This window comes from Mixophyes fleayi, chromosome 5 (assembly GCF_038048845.1).
Source record: "Mixophyes fleayi isolate aMixFle1 chromosome 5, aMixFle1.hap1, whole genome shotgun sequence".
In the NCBI taxonomy this organism is placed as follows: Eukaryota; Metazoa; Chordata; class Amphibia; order Anura; family Limnodynastidae; genus Mixophyes; species Mixophyes fleayi.
Genome location: NC_134406.1, coordinates 126,326,659 through 126,354,212, shown reverse-complemented (window position 1 = coordinate 126,354,212; position 27,554 = coordinate 126,326,659). Strand labels below are relative to the sequence as shown.

Genomic DNA, 27,554 nt, shown 5'->3' with positions numbered 1-27,554 from the left:
TTTTTTCTTATTAATAATATCATCACAGGTGTTATGTCAAAGGATGATCAGCATAATATGTAACAATATTTTAAAGTTAGCATTTACAAATGAGTCCATAGCAATGCCAGGTCTAACTTTGTTATAGTGCCTTGGTCATACTTGCCTACGCTCCCTGAATTCCCGGGCTCCCGAATTTCAGGGATTCCCCACGGACTCCCAGAAGTGTAGACAAAGCTAACTGAAAGCAACACTTCACCATGTATCCATGTGTACGAGAGCAAAATGCAGAACCACCACTATTGACAACACAGCAGTAAATCTGTTCTTATTAAAGCCTACCCTTTCTCCAACCATTTAAAGTATTAAATTACAATTACTTAAATTTTTCATACTGACACTGCTAAGTGTTCACTTCGATTGGTATACACATAGAGAGATAGAGATATTTTTTTCACGGTATACTGTAAATGTGTGTGTATTATAAGGGTACAGTCATGCCCTTATATTAAGGTTGCATCTAATAAACGACATTCTGCCATTGGAAATCTATGAGAGGGGGGCATGGTGTTTGAGGGTCTACATTTTAAAACATATTAAAGCTATTAAGCTGAAACTTGGCTTTCGAATGGAGAACTGTCCACAGGTGCCGCATGCCAATTTACAGCAAAACAGAATAAAAGATGACAAATTTGGAATAAACTAAACTTCAAAATCTCTGCGTTTTTTCCACTTCCTGCTTGTCGCCTTGTTTCTGGGTTTTTTGGAGAGCAAAACTCTGTGTACAGGGGGTTTAAAGACCTGAGGTTTCTTTTGTAAGAAAGCTATTAGGGCTGAGGAGTGCATTTTGAGGATTTAACATTTTGGGACATTTACAGTTTTTTTTAACAATTTGGTAAAATATGCCCCATTTTAAAGATAGGGGATTTCATAACGTTACGCATGTCAGAGGTGTGTGCTGGGTGTACTCAGAGTGGCTTCACTTGTGAGTATAAATATGGCTGACCCCTCTCGCTAAGAAATTTTCTAAAGTAAGCTGGAGAAATTAGCCATATTTGCGGGGTACAGGGACGATGGCTGGGGTTTTGGACTTTCAGGCGACACACACTAGCATTTTAAGCCCTGGCACCGCACTCATTATAAAATTTAATTGGTCCGTGCGGTGCCAGAGGTGGCTGTTACAGAGCCCATTTTAATCTACCCGCCCCTCAGTTACATCAGTTAATTTATTCACTGCACTGAGCTGGGGGTGGGAGATTTGAACTGCTCTGTGCTATTGCTGGATCTGGAGAGATTGGATTTATGCTGTAGCGCTCAGGAGATGACAGCCAGCCGATACATTATTAATAGTGGTGTTTTTCTTACTGTACATACATATATATCTGCCCGGACCTGAGTAACTTTACATACCACCAAACATCGGTCCAGTTCATAGACCCCCCCCCCTCATCTGAGGAAAAGCCCCTCTCTGTAGACTGCAGCCTGTGTTAATGTCATTCAAAGGGAATGACACCTATATATTTTCAATCCCGATCCCCCCTCTCCCCCAGCAGTGTTTGCGATCCCGATACTCCTCCTCACCACAACAGTGTTTGCGATCCCGACCCCCTCCCCCTCCTTCCCCCCAGCAGTGTGCTTGCAATCCCAATCCTCCCCCCCCTCCCCCAGCAGTATATTTGCGATCCCGACCCCCCCCCCCTCACTCTCCACAGCAGTGTGTTTGCGATCCCTCCCCCCGCTCACTCCCCGCAGTAGTGTTTAAGATCCCAATCACCCTCCCCCCAGCAGAGTGTTTGCGATCCTGTTCCCCCCTCCCCCCAGCAGTGTGTTTGCGATCCCCCCTCCCTCCAGCAGTGTGTTTGCGATCCCTCCCCCCGCTCACTCCCCGCAGTAGTGTTTAAGATCCCAATCACCCTCCCCCCAGCAGAGTGTTTGCGATCCTGTTCCCCCCTCCCCCCAGCAGTGTGTTTGCGATCCCCCCTCCCTCCAGCAGTGTGTTTGCGATCCCGATCCCCCTCCAGCACTGTGTTTGCGTGGGGTCCCCCCACGCAAATTTTCACGGAACCAGCACTAGGCAAACCAGCCGGGGTTGATGGCACTATGGCAGGGGAACACGCGGCAGGGGTCCCCCTGCCATAATGACAAAGCAACCCCAGGCTGTTCAGCACTAGGCTGGATTCCCTAGGGAGTGGGGTCTGCCGAAAAAAACTAGCGGGCCCCCCGTCTAGGGACACACAGCCCAGTGCTGATAGCACTAGGGCTTTCCTATACCCCTGGGCGGTGGGTGTAGGGTAATAATGGCGATTATAGGTGAAAGAAACAGATGCCATTTTGTTTTGTGAAACTACAAGCCCCAGCCAGTGTGCCATAAATAGTGTAGGCATTCTGCCAACATATCCTGACACCCACGGCTGGCTGGGACCTGTAGTTCCACAAACCAAAATGTTTACAAAACCACAACACCCTCATTAAAACCACTAACATTTAATACAAATAATAAACCCACAATAAAGACAGTAAACACCCTCATTTACACACTATATTTTTATTAAAAATAATAATTTCCCTATACTCACCACTGAAGTTTTCATCTGTCGTTAGCAGCTTTTAATCCTAAAATGGCTGTCAACCAAGTCCAAAATAAATTTGTAGATCCAAAAGTCCTGCTTGAAATCTCTTCTGATCTTCTTGGGCATGAAGCCCCACTTGTTGATCGCAGTCTTCAGCCAGGAAGGCCCCATATTTTTAAAATCCATGATTCTTCTTGCTTATATATAAAACAGCAAAACTGCCGCAAACAGCTTCTACTAGGTAGAAGCTCCGATACACAATGAGCTTATTTTAGATTTTCCCACAAGTGTGGGAAACCCCTAATACTATAAATAGACCTACTGCAATGAACTAAGTTCATTGCGTATTAGAGCTTCTACACTAGAATCTCTGTTTTAACAAAATGTATATATGTCTCTGTTAATGTTACATGATTCAAGTTCGGGAGACTTATACATTTATTTGAATTGGAGGTTATAATATACTTTTATATATATATTAGATGCTTATCATTTCGTTTTATTCTTTATACTAAGACTTAGTTTAAAGATTAAGGGCTAGATTTACTAAACTGCGGGTTTGAAAAAGTGGGGATATTGCCTATAGCAACCAATCAGATTCTAGCTGTCATTTATTTAGTACCTTCTACAAAATGACAGCTAGGAATCTGATTGGTTGCTATAGGCAACATCCCCACTTTTTCAAACCCGCAGCTTAGTAAATCTAGCCCTAAGTGTATTTCTCCTAAATCTGAGATTAATTTTTTTTGCATATTCATGGTATATCTATCAAAAGAGGTTGGTTGTCTCCCATATCATCTGTTATCATTTATGTGGTGTTTGTAGTTTGACAGCACAATGGTTTACAATATAAAGGAGAGATATGATTATGGAGCTCTGTGAATATGTTGGATATAATTATTCTAAAATCGAAATTATGTTTTAAATATATATTTTTTATGTTTTTCTTTTGAAATGTATATTAATATATTTATTTTTTGGATTTATATGTATTTATATTCCTGTGAAATTCCTATGATTCAAGATGGGGAGATTAATACACTTATCTGAATTGGAAGTAATATTTTATATATACTACTATTAGATACTGACCATTTGGTTATATATTATCAAGACTTCTTTTGAAGTTTAAGTGTACTCCTCCTGAATCCGAAAGAGGAAACATTTGCATATTCACTGCATATCTATTGAAAGAGGCTGATTGTCTCCTTATCAGCTGTTACCATTAACATGCAGCCCATCACACACACATTTTACTGACATGCAGCCCATCACACACACATTTTACTGACATGCAGCCCATCACACACACACTTTACTGACATGCAGCCCATCACACACACTTTACTGACATGCAGCCCATCACACACACACACTTTGCTGACATGCTGCTCACCACACACACACTTTACTGACATGCAGCCCATCACTTACCTTATTCATCCCATCTTCGCGCTGCTCCTCACACATGGGACAGCACCTGTAACGTGGTGTGTGTCCCATGTGACACTGGGGCTCAGAGAGAGGGGAGGGAGGGGGACGGATCAGAAGATCTGCGGCCAATGATAGTAGGTGGCTGGTCCCGAAGGAGGGGCCAGTCACCAAGCAATAGAGGCTTGGGCCGGTCATTAAACCAGCCCAAAATAGACTGATTCTGTCCGGCCCACCCCGTACCTGCTAATAACATTCATTCTTTTACCCGATTATAAAATTTTAATAGTTTCTAAGACAGTCCTTGAATTGCGAAAATTGCTGACAATAGCACACTGTCCCTTCCTTTCCACTCATGGATCTAGACAATACAGTCTTTAATTATCATTCAGGAAAGTCTGATCACTGGGTATATGATAACCCACTCACTTTGATTTTATTGTGGCAACTACAATTTATCTGCCACACTTATCAGTAAAGATTTTGAGTTTATATGAGAGCTCTAATCCCCCCAGTGAGTGCTTTTTAAATTAGAGATGGGCGGGTCCGGTTCTCCGAGAACCGAACCCACCCGAACTTTGGGTATCCGAGTACCGAGCTGAGCAGCTCGGTACTCTCCCGCCCATTCCGAATCCAAATCGAGGCCGAACGTCATTGTGACGTCGTCGGATCTCGGGACTCGGTTCTCGCGATACTTCAACTTTATAAATACACGCCTCCACAGCAATCCATCGCCATTTGACAGAGGGAGAGAGCAGGGTGTAGTCATAGGCTAATTAGAGCAGGGACAGAGAATACCATATTGTTCTTGCAATTGCTCTAACCAAAATCGCTAGTGCAGAGAGGAGGATAGAGGTTTATTATTTTTTCTTCATATTTGGCACTCCCCAGCGCTTTTGGGGTGTCCCCCATAATTGTGCATTAATATTTCTGGCTGTCAAAAGTCATATCTGTCAGCAGTATCTACTCAATAATTTGTAGCACTCCTCAGTGTTTTTGGGGTGTCCTCCCTAATTGTGCATTAATATTTCTGGCTGTCAAAAGTCATATCTGTCAGCAGTATCTACTCAATAATTTTTAGCACTCCTCAGTGTTTTTGGGGTGTCCTCCCTAATTGTGCATTAATATTTCTGGCTGTCAAAAGTCATATCTGTCAGCAGTATCTACTCAATAATTTGTTGCACACCTCAGTGTTTTTGGGGTGTCCCCCATAATTGTGCATTAATATTTCTGGCTGTCAAAAGTCATATCTGTCAGCAGTATCTACTCAATAATTTTTAGCACTCCTCAGTGTTTTTGGGGTGTCCTCCCTAATTGTGCATTAATATTTCTGGCTGTCAAAAGTCATATCTGTCAGCAGTATCTACTCAATAATTTGTAGCACACCTCAGTGTTTTTGGGGTGTCCCCCATAATTGTGCATTAATATTTCTGGCTGTCAAAAGTCATATCTGTCAGCAGTATCTACTCAATAATTTTTAGCACTCCTCAGTGTTTTTGGGGTGTCCTCCCTAATTGTGCATTAATATTTCTGGCTGTCAAAAGTCATATCTGTCAGCAGTATCTACTCAATAATTTTTAGCACTCCTCAGTGTTTTTGGGGTGTCCTCCCTAATTGTGCATTAATATTTCTGGCTGTCAAAAGTCATATCTGTCAGCAGTATCTACTCAATAATTTGTTGCACACCTCAGTGTTTTTGGGGTGTCCCCCATAATTGTGCATTAATATTTCTGGCTGTCAAAAGTCATATCTGTCAGCAGTATCTACTCAATAATTTTTAGCACTCCTCAGTGTTTTTGGGGTGTCCTCCCTAATTGTGCATTAATATTTCTGGCTGTCAAAAGTCATATCTGTCAGCAGTATCTACTCAATAATTTGTAGCACACCTCAGTGTTTTTGGGGTGTCCCCCATAATTGTGCATTAATATTTCTGGCTGTCAAAAGTCATATCTGTCAGCAGTATCTACTCAATAATTTTTAGCACTCCCCAGTGGTTTGCGCTCAGAATGGATTCAAAGCAGTCCACATATGATCTAAATGAGCAACCAGGTTCTGTCACCAGTCCTGATGTTAGTGTTCCCAGTACGTCATCTGGCCAAGGCGATGTCAAACAACAGAGTGTTTTCAAATTAGTGCAAAAAACAAAAACCAAAAAAAAATTTACTGTATTGAAGCGAAAAAGAAGTGTAACTGAGCAAAAGTTAAGTGACGATAAAAAAAAAATTGCAAGCATGCCATTCTACACACGCAGTGGCAAAGAGAGAATGAGGCCTTCACCTTTGGCTATTAGTGGCAGATCCCAAAAAGTTACCCAGGCTACAATTGGTGCACAACTACTGTTACGCGTCAAAGCTGAGCTGCAAGATACCAGTGAGGCATTACAGGAGAATATTTGCTCTGATTCACAAATGACAACAATCCCTGTGGAGAGTCCATCCAACAGTGGGATGTCTAATCGTGAGCATTCTGCTGATGTGTGCCTTAATAGCCCGAGTGTAGCCGGTGATACCCAAATTGAGGATGCCACTTTGGAATTAGAAGAGGATGAGGGGGAGATTTGTGTAGGCGACGAGGGCGCTAATGAGGATGTTGATGAGGATGAGGTTGTTTGTGTAAGTCCTGCACCAGTGGCAGCAGTTCTGGCACGTGACAAGAAAAAGGCCATTGTCATGCCTGGGCATAAAACAAAAAAATCCACTTCTTATGTGTGGAATTATTTCTACCCAAATCCAGACAACAATTGTATAGCCATTTGTAGTGTATGTGAAGCCACAGTCAGTCGAGGGAGGGACCTTAACCATCTTGGAACCTCGTCTATGTTACGCCATTTAACGAGAGTTCATGGCAAAGTGTTGGGAAAAGCTGAAAGTTCTTCCCAAAAGAATACAAGCACTCCCTCATCAGCTAAGACCCTCCGCTCACCGACATACCGACGGCTACAAAATACACCCACCACACCATCCTCATCAATATCCTCAGTAGCGCTCGGAGTTAGCCCGGCATCCCACTTAAGGCTGGATGACTCCGGCACTATTATTGATTCCTCTGAAGAAAGCGTTAGTCCTGCTGCTGCTGTTGCTGCTGCTGGGGGTGAATCGTCATCCCAGAGGCAGGTGAATAAAATGAGCAGTCCTACATTTCAGCAATTAACTGTGAAACAATCATTTGCGAGGGGAAGCAAATATGACAGCAGTCACCCAGTCGCCAAGCGAATCACAGACGCCATGGCTGCAATGTTAGTGTTAGATCTGCGTCCAATCTCCACAATAAACGCAGCTGGTTTTTCACAGTTAATTGAGGTTTTGTGTCCGCGTTACAGAATTCCATCGCGACACCATTTCTCCCGTAAAGCTATTCCACAACTATACCAAAAAGTGTGTAAAAATGTAGAGATTGCGCTGAAAAATGCCATTCTGCCCACTGTTCACTTAACCACAGATATGTGGACAAGTGGAAGTGGCCAAACCAAAGACTATATGACTGTGACAGCCCACTGGGTTGGTCATTCACCTTCACCAGCAGGAACAGCAGCAGCATGTACACCACTACGTAACATTTGTCACAGGCAGGCCACTCTTTGTATCACCGGCTTCACTAACAGGCATACGGCTGACAATTTGTTACGCAAACTGAGAGATGTGATTGATGCATGGCTTATACCACTCGGACTCTCCCCAGGGTATGTCATTTCAGATAACGCCAACAATATAGTGCGAGCATTACAGCTGGGTGATTTCCAACATATTCCCTGTTTTGCTCACACCATCAACTTGGTGGTGCAGAGCTTCCTACGAAATAACCGTGAGGTGCAGGAGATGCTTTCGGTGGCCCGTAAAATTTCAGGCCATTTCAGGCATTCAGCCACAGCATGTAGGAGATTACAGCAGCTCCAAGAGCAGTTTAACTTGCCCTGCCACCAACTTAAGCAAGAGGTGGTAACTCGGTGGAATTCCACCCTGTACATGCTTCAGAGGATGGAGGAACAGCGCAAAGCCATCCAAGCATATTGCACAAGTCATGACATTGGGAAAGGAGGGGGGATGTATTTCACTCTTGCACAGTGGGGAATCCTTTCAGTGCTGTGCAAGGTGCTGAAACCATTTGAAGTTGTGACATGTGAGGTCAGTGCAGACTCTGCTAGTTTGAGCCAAGTCATTCCTTTAATTAGACTATTGGAAAAGCAGCTTGAGAAAATGAAGGAGGAGCTGAAAGCAAGCAATTCAGCAAAGTATGTTGGCCTTGTCGATCAAGTACTTAATTCGCTTCACAATGATCCTCGAGTTATTAAGATCTTGAACTCGGATCAGTACGTTTTGGCCACTGTGCTTGATCCAAGGTTTAAAACCTACATTGAGTCTTTACTTGTAAATGAGCGAGATGTGAACTTTTGCAAGGAGCTATTGCTCAGCAAGTTGGCCGCTGAACTGGGCCTCGGCTTGACGACGTGTCCTCCTTCACTTTCTCAAGCTGTTGCTCGTAAAAAATTAAATTTCCAAAAAAGAAGCAGGGAAGACACAGGGGGCAGACGAGAACAATTTAACATCTGGGCTGGTTTGAAGGATTTTTCAAAAAAAAGTGTCACTTTGCCCATAAGTCCATCCAATATGAGTATAAACATGCAAAGGATGGTGGAGGATTACTTTCAAGAGGTAGTTGATATGGAAATGTCAGACAGTCCCTTTCCTTACTGGGAAGAAAAGCAGGCCATTTGGAAACCCATGTACAAACTTGCTTTGCAATACCTAAGCTGCCCACCCTCCAGTGTGTACTCTGAACGAGTGTTCAGCACAGCAGGGAACTTAGTCAGTGATCGCCGTAGAAGGTTACTTCCCAAAAATGTGGAGAAAATGATGTTTATAAAAATGAACTACATCTTCCACGAGGAAGGCCTTCACCATCCAAGACATCCAAGCACTGACTGTTCTCTAATGGCGGATTCAAGCGGCGATGAATTGATAGTCTGTGATGATGACGTACACACTGATGAGGGTGAGGATGAAGCTGAAGATGATGCCGATAACATCTTTTTAAAACTTTCTATGTAAGTGTAGGGTGCAATCTACCCCCAAAGAGGAAAGGGACTTGTGGCATTTCCATATCACATACCATCTTGAAAGGCTGCTGTTAGGGCAATTTATCCTTAAGGGTAGGGTGTCATAGACAGAGTGACCCTAAACTGGCTTTGTCCATTTTTCATAATATTGTACAGTCTATAATGGCTGAATTTTTTAGTATTTTATACAAGTGGAGGGGGGCCTAGAGAGACAGAGTGACCCCAAACTGTCTTTCTCCATGTCAATTAATATTGTACAGTCTATAATGGCTGAATTTTTTGGTATTTTATACAAGTGGAGGGGGGCCTAGAGAGACAGAAACCAAACTGGCTTTCTCCATGTCAATTAATATTGTACAGTCTATAATGGCTGAATTTTTTGGTATTTTATACAAGTGGAGGGGGGCCTAGAGAGACAGAAACCAAACTGTCTTTCTCCATGTCAATTAATATTGTACAGTCTATAATGGCTGAATTTTTTAGTATTTTATACAAGTGGAGGGGGGCCTAGAGAGACAGAAACCAAACTGGCTTTCTCCATGTCAATTAATATTGTACAGTCTATAATGGCTGAATTTTTTGGTATTTTATACAAGTGGAGGGGGGCCTTGAGAGACAGAAACCAAACTGGCTTTTTCCATTTCTTTACATATTTAACTATAAGTGTAGGGTGTAATATACATTCAAGACGATGGCTGCATTGCCAATATGCATAGATGGAGAGGAAGACAATCTGTTTTGTGTGTAGAATAGGCCTACCAACGAAGAATTAAACTGTTTTTTTGGATGATTTATTACCTCAACAATTAGATTACTTGTCTCTAAAACAGTTGGAGCACTAAATTGGGTTAATTTAGGCCCAAAAACATGGATTTTCCCAAAAAATAGCAAAACAAAACCAAACAAAACCAAAACCAAAACCAAAACACGCAATGGCGGTTTTGCAAAACCAAAACCAAAACCAAAACACGACGGTAATCCAGATCCAAAACCGAATCCAAAACCAAAACACGGGGGTCAGTGACCATCTCTAGTAAAAACATAAAAGTATCTGAAAAATATCCCAGCGAGCTATCAGGCGGCAGGAGAAGAAGAAACACCAGTGACAGGATACTTTTGAGGGATGAGTGTAGATGTCAGACTCCTTAACTACAGATTTTTCCCTAAAGAATTTTATGCGCAACCTGATATTGTGTGAAGTGCTTATTTTACAGGATACGTTTCACAAACACGTGTTTGCTGGATAGTTAAGCTGTGAAATGGACTAAACATTTCATTTTTCAGACATGAGGGAATACTTGGTACAATGATACACTGTTTGCCTGTGCAGATATGGAAATAAGGTTTATGTATGGGATTCCCATAGGTTTTACGGTACTGGAAACCAGTCAAAACCTATTTCAAAGTATTTGGGGGAAAAAAACTGATATTCAGATTTATTGTTCTATATCTTGAAAGTATAACTTATCTCTTACTTAAATTGTTCCAAAATATAATTTAACATAATTATCTATCTATCTATCTATCTATCTATCTATCTATCTATCTATCTATCTATCTATCATCTCTCTATTTATCTGTTACCTATCTATCTATCTATCTATCTATCTATCTTTCTATCTATCTTTCTATCTATCTATCTATCTATCTATCTATCTATCTATCAATCTCTTCATCTGTTATCTATCTATCTATCTATCTATCTATCTATCTATCTATCTATCTGTCTATCTACCTTCTATCTATTCATCTTTTATCTATCTATCTATCTATCTATCTATCTATTCATCTTTTTATCTATCTATCTATCTATCTATCTATTCATCTTTTATCTATCTATCTATCTATCTATCTATCTATCTATCTTCTATCTCTTCATCTGTTATCTATCTATCTATCTATCTATCTATTCATCTTTTATCTATCTATCTATCTAATCATCTGTTATCTATCTATCTATCTATCTATCTATCTATCTATCTATCTATCTATCTTCTATCTCTTCATCTGTTATCTATCTATCTATCTATCTATCTATCTATTCATCTTTTATCTATCTATCTATCTATCTATCTAATTATCTGTTATCTATCTATCTATCTATCTATCTATTATCTATCTATCTATCTATCTATCTATCTATCTATCTATCTATCTATCTTCTATCTATTCATCTTTTATCTATCTATCTATTCATCTGTTATCTATCTATCTATCTATCTATCTATCTATCCATCTGTTATCTATCTATCTATCTATCTATCTATCTATCTATCTATCTATCTATCTTCTATCTCTATCTTCTATCTTTATATTCTCACTTTGTGTTTTCATCCATCCAGAAAATTCCCATTAAAACAATTAATTACAAGTAGTTTTAATGGGAAATCATTAGCTGAACAAGACATGCAGGAGAAAACACTTATATGAAGCAATCCTCATATCTGGGAATGTTTTGCTTTCCATGGTTGTTATGCATTCCTCTATGGAGTTTAAAAATGATTGACCAGTAACTGCCCACAGCAAGTGTTCTACTGGTACAAACACACAATTACGTTGTGGTTTTCACATACTGATTATTACACTGTGTTTTGTTGCAGCTGTAACAGAGATGGGAACTGGTAGGAAGCTGTGCATAATGTGTGTGAAGAGTGCATGGCTCAGTCATGAGGCAGTGTGGCACTGTGAATGGCAAGATGTAGTGGAAAACAGTGGCTGTCACAATGATGGCATAATGTATGAGAACAGTGACTGACACCATGATGGTGTGATGTAAAGGAACAGTCATGGCATAAGGGGGGCACGGGACATTGGCTGGTACAGATAATGGCAAGTAGCACGGAGGGGTCAATGCGATGGGGGGGAATCACTGGCTGTCACATAAAGAGCATAATGTGGGGGAACAGTGGCTACCTGGTCTTGTATTTCCAAATACTTAATGTTTTAAACACTATAACATTTTGCTTATGGGAGCCAAGAGGAGCCCCAGTGCTAATCAATACAGGGCTGATTTGCACATTTCTTACAGGTCCAATTCCCTAGTGAATCCTGCCCCTACCCTGACCAGGCTGGAGCTGGCATCATTTAAAAACACAATGTTTATATATATATATATATATATATATATATATATATATATATATATAGTCTTATTTCAAAATCAGCAGTCACCATCCTCATGTTTGACTATTGCATATTTACCCAGCCACATATGAGCCGCTAAGGGATGTCCCAGACAATCCAGTTCACAGTTATTTTGCATTTGTTTCAAATTTCCTGTATAATACAACAATAAGTATTCTCTTGGGTTACAAGAGGAAGAATTCCCACGGATTACAAATAAAGGACATTTTTTGTGGACTACAAGAAGAATTACAGTGGTTTACAAATTACTTGGATTATAATTGAATGATACAACATATTACAATTTTTTTCCCATAATTTAGAAGAATATTTTAGTATTATAGAAGGGTGTTTTATGGAGACTTATCATTATACTGGCACCACTGAAGTGGCAGTGTCCACTTCAAGGGCACCAATATTTCTCATTAACCACAGCCCAGGGAGGTAGGCAGAAAGAACCCCAGCTCCAAACAGTGCAAGCTGGTCGTTTTTGAGAGGGGGCACACTGTTTATTTTGCGGGGTTTGTCCCATGGTGGCTCCAGAACTGTATTGACTAGCCAGGGCCTCTTCCCGCTATGACAGGGGATCCCAAGATGGAGAATTTCCTGTTAATAGTAGAAGCCATCCCAGGCTGTCTAGCAGGTGTACACTCTAGCAATGAGACCCCCTTGTCACCCACGTTTATTTGGAACTAGCCCAGGATCAAGGGATTGAGGGTATTTTTTTTATTTATTTAATTTTAATTTTATTCTTTTCAATAGCCCATTCATATCAATGGGGTTCCTTCATGTAGTGGACACCTTGGAGATCCCATTGAAATGATTGATGGCTATTGAAATCAAAGAGAAAAGCTCTGTGATTGATTTCTGTATTCTGGATGCATTCACAAATGCATGTGAACATGTATAGCACAAATCAGCCATGGGTATACCAGATGTTTACAAATGCATAACATTTATATGTGTTTTCACATGCAGTTTGGACTTTTGTTTTTTTGATGCTAAGCAGTATGTCATTCTAACACTTCTCCCACTGTTGTGATTGACGGATTGGTACCTCTAAGTGTCTGTGTGTTGAGTGTATCCTTCAACTCCTCCCCTTCCTGTATAAACATGAACCTATTTCCTTTCTATGAGTTGCTGCAATCCCTCCTAACCCTGGATAAGAAAAGTGTTGTGGATATGACTGAGCTACTCCCCACTACATTGCTGCTATCAATTGGATCAGATAAATCCTTCAGCAGCCACCAGCTCTCGGCACTGCTGTTCCCCTGCTCTCCATAGGGCTTACCTGGCACCCAGCTTATCTCCCTCCACAGATGTGTGACCTATTCAGGCCCTCTCCCACAGAACTGCTTGCCTGCATTTACCACCCTTGTGGTGACTGATGCAAGTGTTGACCACCAATGTCAGAGAGGTCCTGCCACACTGTGTATGTGATTGTAGCTGCATGCAGTCAAGTAGATGACTGTCACATACAAGAATCGGATGGGGCCACTTGCTGGTATTAGTGCAACTGAACAAAGACGCGCTAAGTCTAACGCACTCCTGGTGTTCACCAGGGTCCTCCACAAGGAAGTATGGACTTTGCTGACAGTCCAAGACAGTCACCAGCGAAGTAGTAGGTGAAGTGAGAATAGTCAGAAGATCTGAATCAGAACCAGCCGGGATACAAGGTGCAGAAGGAGTTTCCAGAGAAATGTCAGGGATAGCCAGGAGTCAGAACCAGAGAAGTCATTAAGAGCCAAAATCACAATCCAAAGGGAAGGTCATGAGACAAGTCAGGTCAAGAGCCAAAGGCACTGGAACAAGGGAACAGGATATAGGAGATTGGAGCAGGCAGGGAGAAGACTGGAGCTAGGATTTGACCGAATACTCTGGCACTAAATAGGGAGGAGAATGGCCTGATAAGCCAGAAGGAAATTTGGGTGGTCAATATGTTACTGACCACCGACCTAGCAATGGGACGTGGTGCCTACTGTCCATGCGCCCACTCAGTACCAGATGAGAGAGAGAGAAAGCTAGGCCGCGGAATGCACTCAGCAGCAAGAGGCAGGTGGCCCTCCCCAGCCAGGTACCTTACTGTTGCTAGCCCATGCAGTTATATTTTTAAGTTTATATATGGTAGATATGTTCCTGATACTAACTTTTCCTTACTAACTTGTCTTTGGTGCAATCGTATATATTGTATAGGTTTTTCTTTACCTGATACCCAATATAAAAACAATGCCATAGTTACCAAATAAACCTTGTAGATACTTGTTAATGTCAACTCTGTAGCAGAGTGTAGAGAATACAATTTCAGCCAAAATCAAACAATTTATGGTCAGACTCGAAATTATAAAATGAAATACGAAGCTATTCTAGCTGTTTTTATGCATTAGCAATGTCATTCAATGTGTACAATACCAGACACATAAATATATATATACGGATATGTCCTAATTTGTACAACATTATATTACATGGGTTCAAGAACTGTAACAAGTAATTAACATTTAATAAATTCAAAAACTTTGTTTAAAAATATTGATATATTACTGTAATTATTTATTACTGCATTGTTAATTTACTATATCTCCTCATTTGCTGTTTATGTTTTATTGGATTAGGGCGTCTTAAACTTTCACATTTGATGCTCAGAATATCTCTATCAGCACTGAAGAGTAATTTATTCCACTGCCAAAAGGATTAAATGGGTTAAAGGGCTTGTCTACCTTTGGATCACTTTAATTTATTGGCTTATACATGTCTTCCATTAATTTTCTCTAAATATAGTGCTTTATTTTTTGACTTCCATGTGTTTTTGCCATCTCCTTATTTAATTATATAAAATTCAACAATTGTTATCTTGTTATTTTTGATGTCCTGGGATACAATACAAAATTTTCTGTATACGACTGAATTCAGTGTAGAGAGCATGTAGAGCTGTGTTGTATCACAAACATAAACAAATCTGTCAAGTCATAAAAAGAATGGCAGAAAAAGCACACAGGAACGTCACAAAGATAAAGTAATGTTTAATAAAAGCTGCAACAGAATTGGGATAATGGCTGTTTTTTTAATTAGTTGCCAAATGTATGTTACAATTTGTCTAGAAATTGTTACACTGTCAACTTTAAAAATACAGTTTCTAGACCACAGTATTTCTGCACGTCTGATTGTGAATACCTATGCTCAGTGGTCAAGTGGACATTTAGGGGCATATTCAATTGTCCGCGGGATTGCCGAAAACCCCGCGGTCCGCGCATGATTACCGATATTACGGTAATCGTGCGCGGAAAACCCGTTAATACGGTAATTTAGTCGCTGGATTTCAGGGAGCTGCGAGCTGAAATCCAGCGAGAGATTACCGTATTAACGGTATTAGTTTTTCCGCGCTCGAACCCGCGGACAATTGAATACCCCCCCTAGAAGTGGTGGTATGGAAATGTAAGTGAATGGAATATAATAGTTTTACAATGAAGGCAGTAGGAAAAGCGCCAGTATGGCATTTCACCGTATACCAACCCACTTCCACCGCTGCCTATGGCTAATAAACTCGTGAGGATGCAGCTTCACAGTGTTTGTGCACAATATAATAACACAGAAGAGAGTAAAATTTCTTGACATTGTTAATGAATGTGAAAGTCATGTTTTCCATCTAAAATGTAATTAAATATAAACACCCCCATATCCCTTGTTTGCCCCTTTAAAAATACAATGGTGAATTTAATTCCTGCAGTAATCCAAATTGAAATGACAAATAAGTAACAAGAGTAGAAGGCTATGACTTGTTATGATATAACCGCAATGCAGGAATAATTACTCCATTGGCTCAGAAAAGGGTCGGTTTGACTGGTAATTCCCCCCCCCCCCCCAATATAACATAAAGGACCTGATTCATTACGGTACACAAATGTCTCTGGCTAACTATGGCTCTAGTTATGGTCTACATATGCTACACTTGCCATATTGAGACAGACACGTTACACTGCAGGATTCGTACAATACATATATGAAATATAAAGTCTTAGCTGAACGCACAGAAAAAAAAAGTTATTTATAATTGTCACATGTTGATAATATAGTGATTAATGTTTTTAATGTTTTCTTCCTCCATGAAATACATTAATCAGGATGTTATGAATGTCTACTGTACATAAAATGCATTTTTACAGCTGTTCTTGATTGCAAACACATGTTCTACCATGCATACACGAACGTCATCACTATGACTGCTCACTTACATCTGACCTGTAGCTGGTGCAAGTGATACAACAGAAAAACCGGTACCATAGAGATGCCCAAAGATTGAATCGGTCTCTGCTGCATGCGCTGGAGCTTGGCGCACCCTTACATTGACTACGTGCATACGCCCAGCCCCCTGACCGTTCCACCCAGGAAAGTGTAGTTTGTCAGATGTGTTCTTTACTCTTGAAGATGATTGCATACACTTTCGTTCACTGGTATAAAGTCCATTTTTGGGCAGGCGCAGAGCAATTTAATACAATTTACAGCACGTATCGGCATTTACATTCCTTAATGGTTCAGACCCACTGTGTTTTAAAAACATTACATTAAAACTGGTTAAATGAAGATTTTTGAAATACACGAAGCAAACTTTTATTGTGTAATGTTCCAGGTTCATGATCCCATACAGAGTATATAGAATTTAAATGTTGACAGCATGTCACATCTCAATGTATGTAAACTAAACTCTGAATTGCTCATTTTTCTGGAACATCTGTCATCAGATGTCAGTGTTGTCTCAACATTTGCAAACTTATCTTAAAATTAATGTGGAACACTTTTGATTTGACCTCTGTATGTCTGAGAAATGTAATTGAAATGATCAGTCATTTTACCATTTTGCAGCAATAATTTTTGATGCTTACATTAAGTTAGTCATTTTTTTCTCGTAAAAACTGTATTACAGTTCTGAATGTACAGTTATTGGTAGCAACATGTTTCCATTCTAACATCTCTTAAACAGAAACATTCTTATTGCTTTTGTTTTGGATAAATCAAAATACAGTAAATCTGACTAGCAAAGACCAAAATCCAAATCATTGTGACAACAGTGTATTGGACACCAGATATTACTCCAGATAGCTGGCAGTGGGAATAAAAATCTGTCACTTATAGGAATATTGTTTGATCCAAGTCTTTTATTTAACAATTTCTTCAATCTAATGAATGATATTCTTTCCTGCTCTTGTTATTTCATAGTTTAATTAGAGATGTCAATTAACTCCAATTGGAGTATTTTTTCTTGAGTGATGCAGACTAGGTGCTGGGTGCGCCCACATGCATTTGTGCTGTGAGACAATTTAGTAAAAGTTGTTGTCCATCAAAATCCCTCCTTAATCAAACGTGTCTGAATGTATAGCAAATTAATGTCCAACTCACCATAATCTGATAGCTGACTCGATCTGAATCAAGCACAAAACAGCAGTTCATGGCTCTTCAATAACGATCTATTGAAGCACAATGGATAGACTGAGTTCCATGGAGCTTGGCTTTAGGTCATAGGGGAGCTCTCAGGTTTAACTTCCATCTATTTGCTCTATATAGGAGACAGATAAAGGAAAGATTGTTGAAAGCGAACACGCCCTTTAAATGAGTTTCAATTTATGGAGATGGGTGAAAGTTATTAATTTAGGGGACTTTCCCAGTTTAGTGGGTGGCCTCAGACCCCTTTTCACCTTGAAAAATTAGTTTAACTTTATATAACGTAGATGGTCGGGTGGAATGGGTGTTGGCCTATAATTTCAATGGGACACCCTTTAGCGCTGTGTTTTAGGAGAAAAATATAAATGTTGTAATCAAGTAGGTTTTGTTGGCAGGAATTTTTTACTATTTCTGGCATGTCGATTCCCCAAAATTTTTGCACTGTTGCTTTTATTTTGGATATTTGTGAAGGGGTAGATTCCCACTGCTGAGCTATAACCGGTATAGCAGCAGTGAGGTGACATATATGTTATATGACAGGTAACAGGAAAATGATGAAGAAGGGCTGTCTCAGGACAGCACTAGATTGGACCCAGTAACTTGTGTGATTAAATTTGCTACTGAAGACCAGAGGAGCTTTATAATTGGACAACCCCAAAACACATGCAACATGCACACGATTCTCCAGCAATATATTGACTGACTAGGTCAACTACGTAGGTCAACTACCGGGGCATGGTACATTCTATGTACAATTGTAATTAGTCTTTCTGAGTGGTTAATTTGTATATCCAATGGCAGTTTCTAAAGATTTTCTCCCAGTCTTCTTCTGTGAATATAGTTTTTAGGTCCCATTTTAGTTGCAATGGGGATTTGCTAATTTTTTTTAGCTATTAAGTTGTACATTTATAGCTTTGGGAGTAAAGTCTAGACAGAATAGCGTTTTGGATAGGAACAAGTTGGGTCCGACCTGTGGAGAGCTGTGGATCCAGTGTCTTATCTTGAGGGATTTATACAAATCTGGGGAGGGTATTTGAAACCTCTCTTGGAGCTGGGAATATGACATGAGTGTCCCATCTGAATATAGGTCTTTACCAATAGAGACTTCAGAGATGTGTCATTTGTACAAATTTAGAGGTTGTGTATATTTTGTGAATTGGACAAAATTATCAAATTTAACAATTTGTTAAATTTAACAAATTTAATAATTTTAAAAAAATGAAACAAAATTAACAATTGGACAAATTTACTTGTTTTTATTGTGCATGAGTAACTACTTTATTGGCTCAGAAAAGGGTGCGATTGGCTGATAAATTTGTAATTGCACCACACCACCATAGTATGTTATAACTTTTTTAAGTGCTTTGAAGTGTTTGGTAGCTGGGAATAGTAAGTTGTATTTTATGGTCATTTGTATTTGAAAGTCTACTAAGTTATGTGAGTGGGGCTATAAATTCTGATTAAATCATTTTATACCAAACTGTCTCCCTTTGGCCATTTTGAAATGCTGGAATGTATTTTTTCTATATATGTTTGACTGGTATATTTTGAATAGCTTCATAGAAGTGGTTCTAAATTTGTTTGAGTAAGATAACATAAATGTTTTTCTTCTGTGACTGGAAAATAAACATTGAAGACCAATGGTCCCTAAAGGTCATCTGCCTTCAGTTATTATAAAATATATTTTATGCTGATGTCTATATTTGTTACATGAAAGATTACTCAGCTGCTGAAAGCCTTCACACAGCAGCCATGTTGATCCGTCAGCCTATCAGAAGGCTAGACACATACAGGCCTAGCTTCAGTATTCCCTTCAAGGCAGACCAAGAATTTTGATTAGACGTAAAGTTAAAACTGCAAAAAAACAAGAAGCACTTAGATGAAATTGAACACTACCGCTTATCCACACTCATAAAGTTTTAATATCAATTAAAATAAATGCATATGAAACCTGAGACATTGGATTAAACTTGATGTGACATTGGACAAGGCTTCATATTTATCTATGTGCTAAATATGAATTGGTTACTTGGCACACCACAGTTAAACAGTACATCTTTAAGCCACTAACAGCATATGTGACTAGCAGTGCAATTTTTTTGCAATGGTTAATGGAAACTACTTTAAGAATTACCTCAAAAATAGCAGATAACATTTTTATTTTGGCTTATATGAAAGTCTTCCATTATCTTGATTTTATCTCAAACATGTATGCTAGGAAACATTTTCAGTGATGTAAGCCTCTCTTACATATATTGAGCCTTTCATTCAGAGGATCTAAGACAGATGGATCCATTTATCAGGCAGCAGGTTTGAAAAAGTTGTGATGTTGCCTATAGCAACCAATCAGATTCTAATTATCATTTATTTAGCACATTCTACAAAATGACAGCAAGAATCTGATTGGTTGCTATAGGCAACATCTCCACTTTTTCAAACCTGCAGCTTGATAAATTTACCCCAGAGTGTTCTAACGTATTCATCTCCATGTCTATGTCATTTCCATTGTGTAACTTAACTAGAAATGGGCGGGTCCGGTTCTCCGAGAACCAAACCCACCCGAACTTTGGGTATCCGAATCCAAATCGAGGCCGAACGTCATCGTGACGTCGTCGGATCTCGGGGCTCGGTTCTCGCGATACTTCAACTTTATAAATACACGCCTCCACAGCAATCCATCGCCATTTGACAGAGGGAGAGAGCAGGGTGTAGTCATAGGCTGATTAGAGCAGGGACAGAGAATACAATCTTGTTCTTGCAATTGCTCTAACCAAAATCGCTAGTGCAGAGAGGAGGATAGAGGTTTATTATTTTTTCTTAATATTTGGCACTCCCCAGCGCTAATTGTGCATAAATATTTCTGGCTGTCAAAAGTCATATTTGTCAGCAGTATCTACCAAATAATTTTTAGCACTCCTCAGTGCTTTTGTGGTGTCCTCCCTAATTGTGCATTAATATTTCTGGCTGTCAAAAGTCATATCTGTCAGCAGTATCTACTAAATAATTTTTAGCACTCCTCAGTGCTTTTGGGGTGTCCTCCCTAATTGTGCATTAATATTTCTGGCTGTCAAAAGTCATATCTGTCAGCAGTATCTACTAAATCATTTTTAGCACTCCTCAGTGCTTTTGGGGTGTCCTCCCTAATTGTGCATTAATATTTCTGGTTGTCAAAAGTCATATCTGTCAGCAGTATCTACCAAATAATTTTTAGCACTCCCCAGTGGTTTGCGCTCAGAATGGATTCAAAGCAGTCCACATATGATCTGAATGAGCAACCAGGTTCTGTCACCAGTCCTGATGTTAGTGTTCCCAGTACGTCATCTGGCCAAGGCGATGTCAAACAACAGAGTGTTTCCAAATTAGTGCAAAAAACAAAAACCCAAAAATTTTTTACTGTATTGAAGCGAAAAAGAAGTGTAACTGAGCAAAAGTTAAGTGACGATAAAAAAAAAATTGCAAGCATGCCATTCTACACACGCAGTGGCAAAGAGAGAATGAGGCCTTCACCTTTGGCTATTAGTGGCAGATCCCAAAAAAGTTACCCAGCCTACAATTGGTGCACAACTACTGTTACGCGTCAAAGCCGAGCTGCAAGATAACAGTGAGGCATTACAGGAGAATATTTGCTCTGATTCACAAATGACAACAATCCCTGTGGAGAGTCCATCCAACAGTGGGATGTCTAATCGTGAGCATTCTGCTGATGTGTGCCTTAATAGCCCGAGTGTAGCCGGTGATACCCAAATTGAGGATGCCACTTTGGAATTAGAAGAGGATGAGGGGGAGATTTGTGTAGGCGACGAGGGCGCTAATCATGATGTTGATGATTATGATGCAGACAGATACCAAATTGCCTTTCTCAATTTCTATTTATATTCTAGATTATATAACGGCTGAATAGTTTTCTATTTTACTCCTAGTGGAGAGAGGATCTGATGCAGACAGATACCAAACTGCCTTTGTCTATTTCAATTTATATTGTACAGTATATAACGGCTGAATTTATTAGTATTTTATACAAGTGGAGGGGGGCCTAGAGAGACAGAAACCAAACTGGCTTTCTCCATGTCAATTAATATTGTACAGTCTATAACGGCTGAATTTTTTGTTTTTTAAAAAAAGTGGAGGGGGGCCTATAGAGACAGAAACCAAACTGGCTTTTTCCATTTCTTTACATATTTAACTATAAGTGTAGGGTGTAATATACATCCAAAGACGATGGCTGCATTGCCAATATGCATAGATGGAGAGGAAGACAATCTGTTTTGTGTGTAGAATAAACAAAAGCCTACCAACGAAGAATTAAACAGTTTTTTTGGATGATTTATTACCTCAACAATTAGATTACTTGTCTCTAAAACAGTTGGAGCACTAAATTGGGGTATTTTAGGCACAAAAACATGGATTTTCCAACAAAATAGCAAAACAAAACCAAACAAAACCAAAACCAAAACCAAAACACGCAATGGGTGGTTTTGCAAAACCAAAACCAAAACCAAAACATGACGGTAATCCAGATCCAAAACCGAATCCAAAACCAAAACACGGGGGTCAGTGACCATCTCTATTTTAAATACACATGTCTTTTGTGTTTGTTTTTGGTTTTAATATTTCACATTTTCTTTGGCAAGATGATGTCCCTTTATTTTTATTTCATAATTAATAAAAGTTACATTTTAGAGTAGAGTGCTATTTAGCCTTTTCTTATCGAACTCTGTTTCGTTTCTCTCTTTCCATAAATTACGCACTAGGCTAGCACCCCCTCCTGTATAAAATTGAATTAATTCAGGAGATATAAATATCACACAGGATGTTCCCCTTTTATCTTTCTTTCTCCTTATGTGGAGCATTCCTTTCTCATTTCTTGGTAGTGAGCAGAGCAGCACCATCGTGAGAACGAGCCAAGCAGCCAGCATCCCCGTCCTGATCCTACCCACTAACACTACACTACGGCACTGAACCCCTCACACTACTGTTACGGCTAAACTCCTGCATTGCTATACAGAGGTATATTTAACCTGCAATTGACAAGCCAAAGCTAATATGTATAATGCTGTATCAGCAATGTGATGTATATGATCGATCAGAGCTCGGAAAAAGAGACCACACAGCCTTGTCTGGTGTCCAAATTGAACTGGTTTAATCCTTCAAAATAGCTCATATTTATAACAAAATTACGTCATAATCACGTCAGTGGAAAATAATTAATTAATTACATCAGTGTATAATATTATTTAAAATTGTTGCAAGCTTCTATAGAACTTTGAAGTATAAGTATAAAATACTGTTTCCGTCAGCATGGTGATTTCTGATATTTCTCAATATCCTCCGATTCGCCATTTATTTCTTTAATCTGGAATTTTTGAGGTTGGTGCACTTCTTGTTTTTTGCAGAATTTTCGCTGACGTAGATGTTTTGCGGTTGTCTGTTTTATCCGGACAGGAAATTAACACAAAACTATCTGAACTTGACTTAAAGAAGTAAACCACCTTAAGTTGATCTGACAGAAAAACATTGGATGTTAAGAACATACATAGCATTATATTTGTTAATACCTTAAAACTTATTTCTGATTAGCTTAGTTTATGATCAGGGCCATCTTAACAACATTATGGGCCCCCGGGCAAAGCAGTGCATCGGGGCCCCTACATATATATATATATATATATATATATATATATATATATAGATGTATAGAGATACAGATATAGATAGATAGATGTACTTGCTCAGTGACCCTTGGTTTTTTTTGCAGGTTTTTTTCTTTTGCAGGATTATTTATTCTCATTAAGAGCCCTGCCTCTGGGGCCCCCTTGCCTGTGGGGGCCCCCGGGCACCTGCCCATCGTGCTCAATGGAAAAGATGGCCCTGTTTATGATTATAGCTTAAGGGCCCTAAATAATATGATAACTTTTCCATCATTTATATGAACCTATGAACCTAGACCCCACAGTTCCTATTCTTTATCATATTAATTAGGGCTAAACTTTCCTGCCTAACAGGTAATAAGAGAAGAGGTTAAAGCGGTTTGTTGATGAATATATTTTGCAAAGATGCGTAGGCTTGTCCTACCGTCAGAGCAAAGGCTAATGGCCATTCGACACCCCGCCGCTGTAACCTAATCACGACCTTCTATGACTCTATCATCAAGTGGGGTCTCTTCATATGTCTCATAAACGTTTTCCTCAGGTATTCTCCTTTCATCTCTAGTCTCCATCTCTCGTAAATGTTATCCATTGTCCTCCTTCTTGCCTGCGCCCATCTTTGTAACATCCTTTTTCTTTTCGCTTTCTTATAGCACAGCAGACTCATAGTTTACAAAGTAAATAACAGATCAGTAGAATACTCATTACTTTTGCCAGAAAAGTGAGAATTGCAGCAATCCAACCACTCGGACCAGAGAACCAATTAGCTGGATTCATCCATCCAAATGCTTTTTCCCACCATGTATCATTTACAACATCAGGGTCATAATTAGTTTTTCTAAATTCTTCCTTCAACTTTTCAATCTAGTCTATATAGTATGATATTGTGTCTTCAGGAATTTCATCAGTGATATTGGGAATGAAATTACAACAGTGTTTCCCAAACTCTGTCTCTGATGTAAGACAATACCCTTCTGACTGTGCTGTCAGATAGTCGAAGACCAGTTGGTGTTGTGCATCTGCGTTTTTAAAGCTTGTAGTTCTTTACCCACATATCTGAAAGTTTCATCATAGATTTCAGTGATATTGTCCAACTAATTTGCTAACTTTATTGTCATATTATAGTTCAAAACATATTATATAACCAAGACCGATTGCTGTTTTATGGCCTTTTCTGTAATAATTTCTGATGTGATATTATATATGCTGCTGGCACCACTCGTTCCACTGTACAATTACCATATCTACCATAGGGCAGCCATTTGTAGGCATACCTACCGCATAGGAAATAAAGCCCATCTGGCAACAAAGGGGGTGTTCCCATCCATATCCTTTTAATGTTCTGTATTCCCTGTCTTGCTATGGTGGCATTTACATACAGTACTGTTTTGTTGCTTCCTGTCATATTCATCCAGTAGGGCAATTCTCCCTTTACCCAGAGCCCTACCCATGTCAATGTTCTATTATTCCAGCGTACTCTGTACGTTGGATTTATGGAACTGTGGTTATGGTATCTCCCAGGGGGTGACCATTTACCTACCCTGATCATAGCTTCTTTACACTGTGTTCCTCCTAAATATCTTTTTATAGGAATTATATCTCCCATGTTTTCACCGTATTGGGGCGGTCTAATGGTAATACAAAAAGATGTATTCCGATTGAGTAATTTAACTTTTATTCTAGGAGGGGCTTGGAAAACATATGTTTGCATCTTCTGGGCTGTAAGTGTCATTGAAATCATAAGTGACCCATTCTTCCCATGTCATGGGGAGAAACATCCAAGCCATTGTATTTGCTGAAACGGGGGATTGAGAGCATACCCAGCAATCTGACTAATTTGTCATCCTACTGATTGACTCGTGCATGTAAAAAAATAAGTTCTCTGGATGCCATTTTGGAGAGTTACACCACCTGATGCATATTTCCTCTGGAGGCGCTCTCCAATATTCGTAGATGCATTTGGGAATAGGGGGCAGGTGTTCACAACCCTCATTTAGCATTTGTCTTTTAACTCTATGGGCAGTCTTGAGTGTTAATGTTGGGACCATAGATACATTTCTGCAACAATCTTTCATGCATAGATTTCTCACTTCTACTATGGGGGGACACATGTATAACCAACATATCTCTTTTGAGTGTTTCATATCTCTCTGAGTACAACTGCATTGACCCATTTTCCTGTTCACCTGTAGGAATTCTATATATTATTGCAACACACAAAAAGATATAACATCTCATTTTTCTGCCGGAGGTTCAATTGTTATTTTTGTCTTTTTGCAATGAGATTCGTGTATCCGGGTGTCTCTTCTCAGAACCTTGACTGATGTGGGGGTTGTTAACACAACTTGACACGGTCCCGTATATCTGGGTTCAAGGGTTCCCCTTACGTGCTTTTTGAGAAACACCCAGTCTCCAATTTCCAGTTGGTGAGGGTTACTCAGGGAACCTGAATCAGGAAGAGATGAGAATACTTGTGCGTGCAAATTAGTAAGTTGTTTTGTGAGATACAACATATAACATATACCCTGTTAAGTCCCCATGCTTATGCTGTAACTCTTGGGGAAAATAACAAACTGTTTTTGGTACTGACCCGAACAATATTTCATAGGGGCTTAACTTCAGTTTTTTCAATGGTGTGGTTCTAACAGCGAATAAGGCTATAGGCAAACATTCTACCAATGTTTTCCCTGTTTCTCTCATGGCTTTCTGGATTTTTAATTTCAATGTACCATTTAGCCTCTCTACTCTTCCACTGGCCTGTGGTCGGTACGGGGGAAACGCCTGGGTGATCTTTAGATCTGACATTATATTCTGCATGACTTCACCCATAAAATGAGCTCCTCTGTCTGACTCAATCACTTCAGGAATCCCGTATCTGCAGACTATTTATGCAATCAGCTTTTTTGCAGCGTTTTTTGCTGTGGCTTTGCTAACCGCTCAACTTTCAGCCCACCGACTGATTATGAGGAAAATAACTGTATCGCACCAGAACAATCCTATTATTTCAAGGTGATGGAATATATAGTCAATAATATTTATTACATCATATCTCCGTCATCTAGAAGTGGTGCACCCACACAACTTTCTAAATATAGGAATCAACAGAGAGCAGGTTTGTGTTTAAGGGCACTCAAAGGATATCGGAATGAAATTAAAATAAAAACAACATTTTTTTATTGGTATGCTTCAAAAATAATATCACAAAAATGTCATAATAATTAGAACAGTGAAATATTAAAACATGTATATGGAAAAATTGACCTAAATCAGCAATAACTGTTAAGATCAGCAGAAAATCTGCCTAAACGTGCCGTCCCTTACTAAAATGAAGGTAATAAGGTATAGGTGCTTTGTAGTTAAATAATACAGTTCTTAAATAATAAAGGTATTAATATATCATAATAAATGTAACATTTGGAAAGGAAGGAGCTCCATATAGAGCTCCCAAATCATTTACAGCAGAACTGTGAAGTATATCCATAAATTATGCTGTATAGCTGTTAGGACCTCCTTATTGCAGACAGCACTTTACAACACAGAGGGCTATATCTTCAGCCTCCTGCTAGGCACTGTGTGCAAACACTGATAAAGTGAGAACAGCTAACACTGATACATAAGGCTGCCGTATTCCCTTCTTAGAGATAGTATTCATATATTTATACTCAGTCTCCAGAGAAGGGGAGGGGCTCTGTATAGAGTCGTCTAAACTCTTATCAGCAGAGCTAAAGAATGTATCTGTAAGTCATATAACATGGTGACAGTTACTCCCTCATTAAGCCTGATACTATGTAGCATGAACGATTGAATCTGTAGTTTATTGCTGTGTGATATTTTATAAGAGTGTAAGTTGAAAGCAGCTGTCACTAACAGTATGGGCTGCCGTATTCTCTTCCTGGAGATATAGAGTCGTCTAGACTCTTATCAGCAGAGCTAAAGAATGTATCTGTAAATCGTATTCTATAGTGACAGTTGCTCCCTCATTCAGCATAATACTATATAGCATAGATGGTTAAATCTGTAGCTTCTTGTTGTGTGATATTTTATACAAGCGTGAGTTGAAAGCAGCTGTCACTGACAGTTTAGGCAGATTTTCTGCTGATCTTAACAGTTATTGCTGAATTAGGTCAATTTTTCCATATACATGTTTTAATATATCACTGTTCTAATTATTATGACATTTTTGTGATATTATTTTTAAAGCATACCAATAAAAAAAAATTGTTTTTATTTTAATTTCATTCCGATATCCTTTGAGTGCCCTTAAACACAAACCTGCTCTCTGTTGATTCCTACACCGACTGATTATGTCTGTACAAACTA

The 27,554-nt window shown here is 39.3% G+C and overlaps 1 protein-coding gene across 3 annotated transcripts in view; it reads left to right on the top strand.

Annotated features, from left to right (window-relative positions):
* Positions 1 to 27,554, top strand: part of GALNT1 (polypeptide N-acetylgalactosaminyltransferase 1) — a 404,402-nt gene that overhangs the window by 330,227 nt on the left and 46,621 nt on the right. The gene's annotated exons all lie outside the window — the stretch shown is intronic.